Raw genomic sequence first — 12725 nt, forward strand, 5'->3', positions numbered from 1 at the left:
TGCGTTTCAAAGAGAGCTCTGGAAGCCTCGTGCAGGGAAATGGCAGTGCTGAGGTCTGTCATAGGTATCTGAAGGGGGCCTACAAGAAAGCTGGGGAGGGACTTTTCAGGGTGTCAGGTAGTGATAGGACAGGGGGAATGGAACAAAAATAGAAATGGGTAGATTCAAATTGGATATTAGGAAGAAGTTCTTCACCATGAGGGTGGTGAGATTCTGGAACAGGTTGCCCAGGGAGGTGGTAGAAACTCCATCCCTGGTGGTTTCTAAGGCCAGGCTGGATGTGGCTGTGAGCAACCTGATCTAGTGTGAGGTGTCCCTGCCCACAGCAGGGGGGTTGGAACTGGATGATCCTTGAAGTCCCTTCCAACCCTAACAATTCTGTGGTTCTATGATCTTGGCAGCCTTTTTGCTGCTGTTTTTATTTCTTCACCAATCCAGTTTCAGTTTTGTATTTGATTTCTCTGTGTGTTTGAAATGAACTAAAGCTGTAGCTTCTTTCCCGACTGCCTCCAGTGAGGTATCGTAGTGCACAATGAAACTCATTTTTCACAGATGAAATAGTGGTCTATTAACTATCTACAGCTTCTCAGGGATGAGACCTTGATGCTATAATAGAGATCAGACCATCAGCTCAGTGCTTAGGAGCAGTTTAGCAAGCAAACTTTAAGGAATGGGAAAAAAAGGAAAAAAATGAAAAACACCACTGTGCAGCCTTAATTCACAACCTGAATGAGGGATGCATTTCTAGTGTCTCTATCTGAAAATAAAAGTATATATTGGAGAGGTATGGATTTCATGGTTAGACTGTTCAGTGGATAAGGAATTGGATGGATGGTAGTGCTCAATGGTTTGAATTCCAGATTGGAAGCAGTGACAAGTGGTGTTCCTCAGGTGTCCATACTGGAACCTGTGATGTTTAATACTTTTATCAATACTATAGACAGTGGGATCAAGTGCATCATCAGCAAGTTTGCAGATGACACCAAGCTGAGTGTTGCTGTCAATACACCAGAGGGATGGGATGTCATCCAGAGGAACTTGGACAAGCTGGAGAGGTGGGCCCAGGTGAACCTCATGAGGTTCAGCAAGAGCAAGTACAGTGTTCTGCACCTGGGCCAGAACAATCCTTGCTATCAGTACAGACTGGGGGATGAGGTGATAGAAGGCAGCACTGCGGAAAAAGACTTGGGGATGCTGATGGATGAGAAGCTGAATGTGAGCAGGCAATGTGCTCTTGCAGCCCAGAAAACCAGAATGTGATAATCCTGGGCTACATCAAAAGAAGTGTGGCCAGCAGATCAAGTGAGTGATTGTGTCACTTTACTGTGCTCTGGTGAGACCTCACCATCCAGGTCTGGAGCCCTCAATATAGGAAGGACATGGAACTGTTTGGGTGGGTCCAGATGAAGTCCATGAAAATGAACAGGGCATTGGAGCACCTCTGCTATGAGGACAAGCTGAGAGAGCTGGGGTTTGTTCCACCTGGAGAAGAAAAGGCTCCAGGCACACCTAATAGCAGCTTTCCAGTACCTGGTAGGAGCCCCATCCCTGGAGTTATTCAAGGTGAGGCTCAACAGGGCTCTGGGCATCCTGATCTGTTGAAGATGCCCCTGCTTACTGCAGAGTGGATTGGACTAGTCGACCTTTGGAGGCCCCTTCCAACCCAGACCATTCTGTGATCCTGTGATATTAGAGCTTGAAAAGGCAGGGATGAACAGATGTATGGATCAGCTTGCATAGGAAGAGTGGCTATGGCTCCTTGGGAGCCTTCAGAAAGGATACAAATAAATTTACAAAAACCTGACTATCAAGAAGCAGTGATTAAAACTGATCACAATTTTCTCTATTCTTAAAACTGACAATCCACAAATTAAGCTGGTAGGGGCCTAGTCCAAATGAAAAGCAGATTCACTGGAAGAAGAGAGCTCTTCATAAGCTAACTGTTGTCCTATGGAACATCATAAGACACTGCAGGCACAAATATTCACTAGTTCAAGGGAAGACTAAGTTTCCAGAGTTAATGAACAGATTAAATAATAAGGATCCCATAGAATCTGCTGAGTTGAAAGCAGATGCAGAGTAGAGGAGTATGAGAAGAGGAAATAGCCACTACACTTACTCTACTATGTTTTTTTATTTGTCCAGTTATGACCACAAGTATTTGATTAACTAGATACTTGGTCTGAACCAGTATAGGCATTTGTAATTTTATATTATAAGAAGGCCATAACTGTTGGTATGACCCCTGCCCCCCCCCCAAAGAAAACCCACAACCAAAAAAACCCAACCAAAAACCCCCCCAAAACACAAAAACTCAACCAACCAGCCAAAACCCTGAGCCTCTATCTTCTGTAAGTTTTGGGTTTGTTCTGGGGTTTTTTTGTGTTTTTTTTTTCTTTTCTTGTAGAATATGGAGAAAACATTTTATTTCATGGACTATAGAGTAAGGGAATCTGAAGTGTGGTAATGAGTGCTATACATCTGTCTTATTACAAGCTTTTCAGAGTCAGGAATGAATACTTCATCTCTCTGTCTTCACAATTACAGAATCAGAATCACAGAATCGTAGAATCAACCAGGTTGGAAAAGACATTAAAAATCATCAAGTCCAACCTATTACCTAATACCCAACACCTCCTTACAACTAAACCATGGATCCAAGTGCCACATCCAAGCCTTTTCTGAACACCTCCAGGGATGGTGACTCTACCACCACCCTGGGCAGTACATTCCAATAGCCAATTACTCTTTCTGGGAAGAACTTTCTCCTCACCTAGAGCCTAAGCATCCCTTGGTGCAATTTGAGACTGTGTCCTCTTCTGGTGCTGCTTGCCTGGGAGAAGAGACCAACCCCCAGCTGGCTACAGCCTCCCTTCAGGTAGTTGTAGACAGCAAGGAGGTCTCCCCTGAGCCTCCTCTTCTCCAGGCTAAACAATCCCAGCTCCCTCAGCCTCTCCTCATAGGGCTGTGCTCCAAACCCCTCCCCAGCCTTGTTGCCCTCCTCTGGACACATTCAAGAGTCTCAATGTCCTTCTTAAACTGAGGGGCTCAGAACTGGACACAGGACTCGAGGTGTGGCCTAACCAGTGCTGAATCCAGGGGCACAATGACTTCCCTGCTCCTGCTGGCCACACTATTCTTGAATCAGGCCAGGATGCCATTGGCCTTCTTGGCCACCTGGGCACACTGCTGGCTCATGTTCAGCCATCTGTCAACCAGTACCCCCAGGTCCCTTTCTGTTTGGCAGCACTTCAGCCACTCTGACCCCAGCCTGTAGTACTGCATGGGATTCTTGTGACCAAAGTGCAGCACCTGGCACTTGGACTTATTGAATGCCATCCTGTTGGACTCTGCCCATCTGTCCAGCCTGTCAAGGTCCCTCTGCACAGCTCTCCTACCCTCTAACAGATCCACACCTGCCCCCAGCTTGGTGTCATCTGGAAACTTACTAATGGTGGACTCAATCTCCTCCTCCAGATCATTAATAAAGATATTGAACAGGATGGGGCCCAGCACTGATCCCTGGGGGACACCACTAGTGACTGGCCACCAGCTGGCTGTGGCACCGTTCACCACCACTCTCTGGCCTCAGCCTTCCATCCAGTTCCTAACCCAGCTCAGAGTGCTGCTGTCCAAGCCAGGGGCTGACAGCTTGGCCAGGAGTTTGCTATGGGGGATGGTGTCAAAGGCCTTGCTGAAGTCCAGGCAGACTACATCCACAGCCTGCCCCACATCCACCAGGTGGTCACCTCATCATTGAAGGAGAAAATGGCAAACTAAGCTGGTGCTCTGAAATGGAAAACTTGAAGTCCTGATGTTTTCATTTCATGTGCTTTGCACACATTCTCAAAGGTTCCATTAATGTTCACCACATCCTTTTGTGTATGAAAACGTGTTCACAACATCTAGCTATGAACCGAATATTCTTCCTGGCAGTGAAATCAGCATCTAAAGTTATAATTTGGAAAAAGGGAGAAATGTGTTCCATATGGGTATAATTATGTGTTCTTCTTCTCTTGAAGTAATACAGAAATCACTACCCTGATGAAAGTCAGGAACAACTTGTTTATCTAGCATTTATTTGGGCATTACAGCACTAAAACAGGTCAGAAGAAATCTGCCCCGATATTTTCTCACTTGGTTATTGGTTATGGATACAAACAGTAACTTTCAACTAAGACAAGCTTACCATATATCCTATCCTGCTTTATTAGGCATCACCTTTTTTGATGAAAGGTTTGTTCTGTCTCTGCACTCATCTCAGTCCTTGTTTTCTTTAGTGAAACATCCAGTAAAGGTGCCAATTGTGACAGAGGTTTTAGTGGTGTAGATTCTTGTCCGTGAGAACTCCAGCTCATTGACCAACCATATCTTGGTAATGATCACTTGGTAAGTGGCCTACACTGGATTTGAACTGGTGACCTTAATGTGGGAGACTCTGAATGCCACTTCTAATCTGGAGGACTTGTTTTCTGATTTTAATTCTAAAATAAACTTTGTTAAACCTCAGACATCCTTCTCAGACAGTGTTGTGACAATCAACTACTTTTTATCTGTCACAGAGCTAAATAGATCATAATTCATTCAAAAGGAATCTTAACATCTGTTTAATTCATAGAGTAGTAGCATTTACAGAACACATTTACAGAAAACAAGTGCCATCACATCATTCAAATTATAATGCATTTGAAACCTAATCTGTTTTTGAGGACTGACATCTATATTAATTTCTCTGAACTGGAAAATAGATCTGTATAAACCCCCAGTTCTCAAAAGACAGAAGAAAAGCTGAACTCAGAATTTAGGTCTTATTTGCATTAAAAGTTTGTTTTAAAATGGACAGTGTAGTGGGTCATTCCATTGGGAATCTAGTCTTCATCAGCTGCTGTTAATGACATGGAAATGATAATGTAAAACATGAATCATTTAATTTCTACTGTTTTGAAATATTTATAAAGTAATGGTATGGTAACTGGGCTGTTCTTGATAACTGCTGTGTTAGAGTTGGATGATAGGTGGGACTCTATGATCTCAAAGGTCTTTTCCAACTTGGTTAATTCTATTCTATTCTATTCTATTCTATTCTATTCTATTCTATTCTATTCTATTCTATTCTATTCTTCTGTCTGTTGTCCTGCAGTTTTACTCGGTGATTAGAATGATTCAGTGACTGTTAAATGTGAACTCTCATCAGGTTCAGGTTCTTCAATGGGACATTGCTGCTGGACAGAGGAAGGGAAGGGACCCCTTCCTTTGTATTCAGTTAGACAGCAGAATAAATTTTCCAGATAACTCTTAACAACCCCAAACAATAGCAGAGATTTCCCTTATTACTTGATCTCTATGAATAGTGACATTACTTTGATGACTGCACGGCTAAATAAAATGAACTTTCTTCTATGACCTGATGACTCTTTCCCATTAATACTACAGTGATTAACACCTGCTGGCAATTGTGTACCACATAATTGTATGTAACACTTCTCAAGACTGTTTCAGAGAACATAAATTAATCATACAAATTTCTGTATGTTAGATCTCTTCCAGGTTACATCTATTTATACAGGGGTCTATTTTGTTACAGAGTTATCTATAAAATCTTTTTAATGTCTACACAGACTTTTAGAATATCTAATTACATTCTCCAAAACATGAGAGGATGGGAATTATTGAAAATATTTGAAGTACTGGCAGTTATTCTTCAGGCATTAGTGGTGTCCAAGTATTTTTGGCAAGACATTTGTTCTCTTTTAAGGTTCAGTAATAATGCTCCAAAGTTCAGGCATGTAGCTTTTCCTCTCACAGTGATATATCACAATGATTTGCAGCACTATTGATCCAGGGACACTCACTATAGGCTGCTGGGAAACATACTCATCTAAGATCAGCTTTTCACATTTGGTTTTCCCTCAACCTTCACTAGTAGATGACAGCTGATTTTAAAATAGCCTTAGATTATTTTCAGTGGTTGAAGTTTGTGTTTTTCAGGGTTTACACAGGATCACAGGTGCTAGGTGTTGGAAGGGGCCTCCAGAGATCATTAAGGACCACAGAATCTAGCACAGATGGGTCTTGAAAGTCTCCAGAGAAGGAGACTCCACAACCTCTCTGGGGAGCCTGTTCCAGTGCGCCATGACCCTCACAGTGAAGAAGTTCCTCCTCGTGTTGAGGTGGAACCTCCTGTGTTGTAGTTTATATCCATTGCCTCTTGTCCTACCACAGGGTGCAACTGAGAAGAGCCTTCCTCTTGACACCTAGCCCTCAGATATCTATAAATATTTATTAAATCCCCTCAGTCTTCTCTTATCCAGACTAAAAAGCCCCAGGTCTCTCAGCCTCTCCTTACAGGGCAAGTGCTCCAGTCCCTTAATCATCCTCATGGCCCTCCATTGGACTCTCTCTAGTAGATTCCTGTCCCTCTTGACCTGGGGAACCCAAAACTGGATGCAATATTACAGGTGAGGTCTCACTAGGGCAGAGTAGAAGGGGAGGAGAACCTCCCTTGATCTGCTGGACACACTCCTCTTAATGCACCCCAGGATACCACTGGCCCTCATGGCACATTGCTGTCCCACCAGGACTCCCAGGTCCTTCTCCTTGGGGCTGCTTTCTAGGAGATCACCTCCTAACCTGTACTGGTGCAGTTTATTATTCTTTCCCAGGTGCAGGACTCTGCACTTATCCTTGTTGAACCTCATAAAGTTCCTCTTTGACCAGCTCTCCAGTCTGTCCAAGTCTCACTGAATGGCAACACAGCCTAACAGCCATCACAGCCATCAGATGTATCAGCCAAGCCTCCCAGTTTGGTATCACCAGCAAGCTTGCTGAGCAGACACTCTGTCCCCTCATCAATGTCATTGAACAAGACAGGACCCAGCACTGATCCCTGGGGGACTCCACTAGTCACAGCTCTCCAGCTGGACTTGGCACCATTGACCACCACTCTTTGGATTCTATTTTGTAACCAGTTCCTAATCCATTACATTGTTATTCTATCCCACACTTCCTAACCTTACTCACTAGGATGTTATGGGAGACAGTGTCATAAGCCTTACTAAGGTCAAGGTAGACTAATCCACTGCTCTCCCTGCATCTCCCCATTCAGTTATGACATCACAGAGCATTATCAGATTAGGCAAGTATGACTTCCCCTTGGTAAATCCATGCTGACTACTCCTGATCATCATCTTCTCTTCCAAGTGCCTAGAGATGTCCTCCAGAATGAGCTACTCCATTATTTTTCCAGGGATGGAGATGAGGCTGACTGGTCTGTAGTTTCCTGGAACCTCTTTCCTGTCCTTTTTGAAGACTGGAGTGACATTGGCTTTCCTCCAGTCCTCAGGTACCTCTCCTATCTTCCAGGATTTTGCAAAAATGATGGAGAATGGCAGAGAAACATCATCAGGCAGCTCTCTCAACACTCTTGGGTGCATCGCATGATGGACCATATATATATTCAATTTGTGTAACTGATCCCTAACCCAGTCTCTATTGACTAGTGGAGAGTCTTTTCTCCTCCAGTCTTCTCCTTCATCCAGGGTCTGGAATTCATGGGGGAGCTCAATCTTAGGAGTAAAGACTGAAGCACAGAAGGCATTCAGCTGCTCTGCCTTCCCTGCATCCTCAGTTCTCAGGGCTGCCTCCTCGTTCAGCAGTGGGCCCACACCTTCCCTATTCTTCATTTTCCTACTGATGTATTTGAAGCAGCCCTTCTTGTTCTCTTTAACATCCTTTGCCAATTTTAGTTCCAAGAGGGCTTTGGCCTTCCTTGTTGCTTTCCTGCATGCCCTGGCAACTTCTCTATAGTTCTCCCAAGTGACAAATCCCTTCTTCCACAAACAGTAACTATCATTCTTCCATGAGATTTCCTTCAGAAGCTCCTTGCTCATCCATGCAGGTCTCCTGGCACATCTACCTGACTTTTTAGTCAAGGGAACACACCTATCTTGGGCTTGGAGGAAGTGGCATTTAAAAACTGACCAACTTTCTTGGGCTCCTTTACCCTCCAGAGTCTTAGCCCATGGGATTCCTGCAAGTATGTCTCTGAAGAGTACAAAGTCAGCCCTGCAGGAGTCCAGGGTTGTAATCCTACTTACTGCCCTGCTTCTACCCTGTATAATGCTAAACTCTACCATGTCATGATCGCAATTGCCAAGGCTGTTCCTGACCTTAATGTCCCCAACCAGCCTTTTTCTATTAGTTAATACAAGGTCCAGCAGTGTGCCTCTCCTTGTTGGCTCCTCCACTCCTTGCATCAAGAAGTTATCACTGACACACCACAAGAGCCTTTTGGACAGGATGTGCCTGGCTGTGTGGGCTTTCCAGCAAATACCTGGGTGATTGAAGTCACCCATGAGTACCAAGGAGTGTGTACTAGAGGCACGTTCCCATTGCTCTTGCACAGAGAGAGCAACACCACCCCCTCACCTTGTCGGTCTGTCTTTCCTGAAGAGTACATAGCCATCCATGTAACACTCCAGCCATGGGAGCTGTCCCACCATGTTTCAGTGATTCCAATTATATCATAGTTATGCAGCCCAAAACATATCTCCAACTCCTCCTGCTTATTCCCCATGCTCCATGCATTGGTGTATAAGCATTTCAGAGAGGGAGTTAATCCATTATTTTTCTCTCTTGCTGTTGTCCCACTCCTGGCCACCTCCATGGCCACCAACCTACCAGTGAGCCCTGCATGTGCTGATGTTTCCTTGTTGGCTGTTACTACCACATGAGCCCTGGTTCATCTCTGTGAGACTTAGGCTGTGTTGCTGTGTCCCCAGCATGCTGCATGGCAACAGGCTGAAGGCCCTTACTAGCCCCACATCCCTCCCACCCTGGTGTGTTGTCCCTCAGCCTATCACATGAAGGCCTGGTAATGTCATTATCCCCCTTCTCTTCTGCATCTACTTTATCATTCTCAGATTTTTCTGTGAGTCCTAACTCCTTGATAGTTCTTGTATCTTCCCCAACACATGGCTCATTATCCCCTACATCCCCTGAAGTAGCAGTGGAGCTGGCACACCACCCCACAAGCATCCCAGGCTTGTTCCCACTGAGCATGGTTTTTCCCCTTTCCCCCTTCAAATCTAGTTTAAAGCTCAATTAATGAGCCCAGCCAACCCCTGCAATATAGACCTTCCTGCTCTTTGAGAGAGATGCACCCCATCTGCAGCCATCATGTGAAGTGACCCATGGCTAAACCCACAATGTCCTGCTGGAGGCACCAGGCTTGAAGCCAAGAACTGATCTGGTAAGTCCTGCTCAGTCTTCCCGGGTTGGTCCCTGAAACTGGGAGGATAGAAGAGAATACTGCCTGTGCTCCCATTCTCTCAGGGACACAAGGCCCTGAAGTCTCTTTTGATAGCCCTCAGCTTTCTTTTTTCAAGGTCATCATTACCTATCTGGAAGGTTAATAATGGGTAACACTCTGTGGGCAGTATCAGGGTAGGAAGCCTTCTTACCACATCCTTAACCCAGGCCCTGGGAAGACAGCAGACTTCCCTTTGAAGTGGGTCAGGTGTGCATATTGGGCCTTCTCTTCCCCACAGAAAGGAGGCACCTAGAACAATGACTCTTTTTTGGTTTTGGTAGATGCCAGGCTTGGGCTTCCTTAATCTTGGGAATACCTCCAAGCCAGGTGATTTCTCCTTCTCTTTGGCTAGCTGCACTTGCAGGACATCATGCCTGCTCTGCAAGGGTACCTGAGGGGCTGAAGCAACACTCCTGCCACGCTGGGCAGGAACTTGTTGCCACTCTCTCCTGTTGAGGGTGTGGGGAGAGGTGGGCAAGGCAGGAGTTTGTTTATTGCCTTGACCATGGATTTCCCTCCACTCCCTCCTTTCCCTTAGGTTACTGCCTTCAGACTGGTGGTGGAAGGCTACAGGGGGTCCTTGACCCTCAGTACTTTTTAATGGGTGTTCCTGACTCTTCTTCTCCTGGCTCTTCTGGTGCAGCAGCCTAGGTCCAGCAGTCAATCTCATCTCAGCTTTCCTAAAGCTCCTAAGCCTATCAACTTTGTCTTTCAGTCTTTCAACCATGCTTTCTAGCTGTGCTGCACAGCTGAGTAGAAAATTCACCACACTGCAGCACGCACAACTCCCTGCTACCAGGAAGAGACTGAGGCATTCATTGCAGCCAGTGACCTGTATCATTGCATCGTTCTGTGAGAGCTCTGTCTGGGTTCCCATCTCCATTTTGGCTGGCATCAGGAGCATGACCTTCTTTTGCCAAGTAGAGACCATTATATTTTGATTGTATGGTGAAATTTTTATTTTATTTGGTTTTTATCCTGCCTGACTTCTGTCTGTGATTTATGCCAGCTACTGCTGAGGCTTCTGCAAACCCCTTCCCCACCACGTGCAGGAATAACGACTCAGACAAACTGATTGCAAAAGTAGTGGAGAGTTTAAATAGAGAACAGTGAGTGTGCACAAAAGGAAACATGGTGACAAGGAAGCAACCAAAGTAAACCCAGAAAGACCCCAAACCCCACCTGAGGTGCACCCAAAACCCCCAGGGCTCCTCCTTTCCCCCCCTTACTATTAGGCTGGTCTCAGTTGGCCAGATCTGAGACTGCCCATCCCCCAGTGGCCTTGGGCCCAATCAGGCCCATGGCCGGGAGATCTCTCCCCCAGTTACCAAGTCTCGGAGAGGGAAGGAAAGAGGAAGTGCCAGAGCCCACCGCAAAATTTATAATGGTGCAAGGGATTATGGTAGAAATACATAATTTCCTGTATCCACCCACTGGGCTGGACTTCTGGGCACAGGAAACACCCCTGTAGCAAAGGGCACCCAGCCCAAACTACGACACAAGGACTGCTAAATTATTTCATTTGAGGAAAACCCATGCAGATGTAGAGAAGAGTAAGCCACGTTTGGGATTTTACAGCCTTGATCTATCTCTTATGCATGAGGCAAAAGAATAGCAGCAGGCAGAGAGACATGTCTCTTGAAAGGCTCCATGATTTGAAATAGGATGCTTCTGTAGGGAGCTGAGCCATCACCCTACCTGCCCAACCATTTCCCTCTTCTGCTCACACACAGAGGCATTACCACTTCCAAGAGGGTTTGGCTTAGTGGTCAGGTAGCATTGGCACGCAGCTTCATGTGGGGCCTTATTATGTGGGGGGAACCTACTGTCTAATTTTTGTTGCTAAGAAAGCTCTGCTTTTTCTCCTTCTACCAATATTATCAAGGGTGGGTCAGTTCAAGTTAGGACCTCACAATCACAACTACAAGACCTGCTTTCCTTCAGGTATAAATGGGAGAGAAAAGGGCTAGAAGTAGTCCTCACATAATCACTCACTAGGAGACTCAGATGACAAAGTGACAAATGAGGCTCCTGTGTAATGACTCGCAGGACAAGCCTCCACAGAGGCCCATTTGAAGATGGCATAACTTAGAGCAACCCTATTATTGCTGCAAGCTGTGTCCATGGCTGAGATCCAAGCTCATAGTCAGCAAAAGCAGATGAAAGCAACCAGCACTGTTTCCTCTATGCCCCTTGCACTAATGAATGCTATTCTCTTTATGAAATAGTTTCTCACCTACAGCTTGTGAATGCAATTAAAATTTGGTCCTTTTACTGCTTGCATATTCTTCAGTATATTGCTCCCAGGACAATTTAAAATCACCACACCATAAAAAGGTTGTTCTTAGCATGACTTTTATTCTGTTAATTTGAAATACTTTGAAAGCCATTATATTGTTCCAGGCTTACTGGGACATTTCCATAAAAATAAGCTGCATGCCAAAGAATCTGAGATTCCTATATTACAGGATATGGTCTTCTCACACCCTCCGCCTACTCATTTGGAAGTGTCTCATGGTTTTCCTGCATCATTTGACACATCTGTAGTCATTTAATTGTTCTAGCCATTCAGACTGTATTGTGAAACAACTGCTTACAGGACTCATTAAAGAAACTAAACCAAAAAATTCCCATGTGTTGATCCTCCTCCACAAGTAACAAAGACCTTGGAAACTTGCAGGGTAACAAAAAATTATCGTATTTTTAAAACGAGATATTTTGGCCTGCAGTATAGTATTTCTATATGTCTACACAACTCATGTGTAGAATGGGAGGGTGTTATATATTGAATGGAATTGTTTAAATTTTTTTTTTTTAATTCCAGTTTTGGCTCTGACTCAGAAAAGTAGTTAACCATGGGCTTTTTTTATATCAGCCCTCAATTAGAACAGCCTTTTCCTAAGTCCCGTTGAAATGAGTGGAAACTAAACATATGCTCAGAGGTAAGAATTAGCTTAAAAATGTTTTGCTGACTGGGATATTCTCTCACTTGTCTTTGGAAGTTGACCTGGCAAGAGATGGTATTCAGGTTTGTATATTTCCATTAGTATTGTGTCACACAGAACAAAGCACACTGCCAAATGCTTGAAATTCCACCCTTCCCTATTTCACTCCTTAGCTGAGAGGAGAACCCCCTGCTTCTCCATTTGATATAGCAAGCATATGGCAGATCTCTAAATTGCCATCTAACACAAGGTCGTAGCACAAGACACTTGATATTAATGCTGACCTAGGCTTCTGCAATGTAATGGATGTATCTAGTGGCAAATATTTAGAAATGAACCATAGAATCATAGAATCAATAAGGTTGGAAGAGACCTCAAAGATCATCAAGTCCAACCTGTCACCCAAGACCTCATGACTGCTAAACCATGGCACCAAGTGCCACATCCAATCCCCTCTTGAACACCTCCAG

Source organism: Dryobates pubescens, chromosome 16, assembly GCF_014839835.1.
Source record: "Dryobates pubescens isolate bDryPub1 chromosome 16, bDryPub1.pri, whole genome shotgun sequence".
Taxonomy (NCBI): domain Eukaryota; kingdom Metazoa; phylum Chordata; class Aves; order Piciformes; family Picidae; genus Dryobates; species Dryobates pubescens.